Genomic DNA, 2,572 nt, shown 5'->3' on the forward strand with positions numbered 1-2,572 from the left:
CCCAGGCTCCCAGGCTCCCAGGCTCCCAGGCCCCCGGGCTCCCAGGCCCCCAGGCTCCCAGGCCCCCAAGCTCCTAGGCTCCCAGGTACCAGGCTCCCAGGCCCCCAGCCTAACAAGCTCCCAGGCGCCCAGGCCCCCAAGCTCCCAGGCCCCCCAGGCTCCCAGGCCCTCAGGCTCCCACACCCCCAGGCTCTCATGCTCCAAGTAACACAAGCTCCCAACGAAAACAAATGGACTTCTCATTTTTGAATGTATAGCCTGGTTAAGTTCGACCCTTCATGGTTGACTGGAAAGTGCATGGCACTCCCTTAGGGAGCCGGAGAAAACTGTTTACATCGAACTATCCAGTCATAAGAAGCCATTATCCTAATTCTGTAGGAATCAAGACAATTTAAACGTGGAAATCCCCTTTAGTTCTGGAAGCAAATGGACTTCCCATTTTCGAATGTGCAGCCAAAGTAGTCAAGCGACTGTATGCCGTGCATAAGCAGTCTGGAAAGGATTTGAACTTGATGCTATTTAGCCCAGCACAAGTAATATCCAACCTTGAGCGCGGATCTGGAGCATCTGCTGACGGAAGAGAAGAAATGAACAATGAACACAACATAACACAAAAATGCAAAATATACACGGACATAAAGTTAAAGAAATGAATACGACTTAGCCAGCTTGGCTGCTGGACCGCCATGCTTGCACAGTCGAACTACCTCGCTCACATAGTCCGCGGTTAGCTGGTTGCATGAATAAACAGAATGGTTCCACCTCAAATATATTCGCCGTTGGTGCCTTTCATTTGCGCCAGCCAATCTTTTGGCAGTACAGCGGCGACCCACAGGCAGGATCTGTACCTGTCTCATTATGCATTGCCACTCATTGCAGCATCAAACTAACAAGTGTTATCGTCTTTGTAATAATTACCTTACTCAGGATCAAGAGTCTCTGGCTGTGCTATAGTTGGCTCCAACCCGACCCTACTCTCTAACCCCATAGGCCAAATCTCTAAAGATGCTTAAGAGGTAATATCACAATGGAAGTCAATGATGATTTTGTGGGTGGATTTGGGATGCAGCCCACGCAGCCGTCGGACAATAGGCGCCGGATGCACGAGGTCCAGCTGCAGCTATGATGCAGCCAACGAATGACAAGTGAGTGGCATCATCAGCCATTGCATTGGTTCATTAGATGAGCGGTACATTTTAAACGTGTCCAGCAACGTTTGCAGTGCTGCTGGTGATAAGGCCACCAAAGCGTTTGAGGAATTCCTGGCCGTCATTGGAATGGAATATGACGACTTTGCCGAGTTCTATGGCAACTTGGCAACAAAGGACTTCACCATCGCGACCACGCTCCTCATGCCATGGCTGCACACCTGGGCAGCACCAAACCCAAGCAACAACCCAAAGTATGATGTTGTCTCATGCGAAGTAGTAAAATTTGGCTTGCATGTTCGACAATGCAACTGCTTGCTTGCATGATCTGCAGGACTCAAATGAGGGGGTTGCAACCCCATATGGTAAACTTGCTTCAGCAGGCATGTGTACAGAAGCGAGAAACGGGAGCTGCAGACGGCATCATCCACCAAAGCTCTGCCTACGATGAAGAAAGGTGACATAAGCATGATGCCGCTCTGCCTGAGATATGGGTGCCGGTTTGGAAGCCGTTGAGGATGGAGGCGTATGTTGGCTACTGGCTCATATCACGAGGCATGACACGTGAATAGTGACCACTGGTGAGTTGTTCTCTGGGGGAAATCATGATGTAACAGGTTGATTAAGGCAACTACCCAGGTTCAAACAGGATGAAGCCGTTGAGGAAGTATGTTACTTACTACTAGTAACTTGTAGCTCATATACGGAGCTTAAACTTGAGAATGGTGAAGTGTTCTCTGGGTAAGTCATGATAGAACGGGTTGGATTAGGCAAATGACCCAGTTCCGACCTGAGTTCGAATCCCGGGCATGCTTTTTCTGCTTGGGAGGTGATAGCTGTGACTACAGGTATCTACACAGTTGCGTCCATCACTCTGAGATTGACAGATGGTTGGGGACCCCCTGATTTTGAGGGGGAATAATTGTCATTCATGTGCAAGCAAACAAGGGCAACTGCAGTTTTTGGATTTTGTGTCAAATTACCTCTTGCTGCATATATTCTGTATGGAGTCTCCTATACAGGGTTTGGCGTATTTAACTTCTGATGGGCATGTTTGTCTGTCTACAGGGCCCACCCAGCAACCTGCAGCTGCTGTGGACAACACCACATGCTTTTCCCACCACACATCACCACGCAGAGTCAGTGGAAGGTTAAAGCAGTAGTAAGGTGTGTGGCATAAAACTGCATTCTAAGTTCCACATCACAGTCATTGCAGTTCTTGATGGTCTGACAAAGGTGCTACTGTATGCCCCTGCCTGATCTTTGCTGCATACAGGCTCACAAGCTGCTTGTGGAGGACTGCTGCTGCAGCAATGTCTTGTAGTGTTAACTAACGGCGATAGAGGACTAATACTAGGCATGACTACCAGAAGGTGTTAGGGTGGATAGTGCATGTGACCTATGATGTAGCATGTTTTGAGGCA

This window comes from Volvox carteri (assembly GCF_000143455.1).
Source record: "Volvox carteri f. nagariensis unplaced genomic scaffold VOLCAscaffold_48, whole genome shotgun sequence".
In the NCBI taxonomy this organism is placed as follows: Eukaryota; Viridiplantae; Chlorophyta; class Chlorophyceae; order Chlamydomonadales; family Volvocaceae; genus Volvox; species Volvox carteri.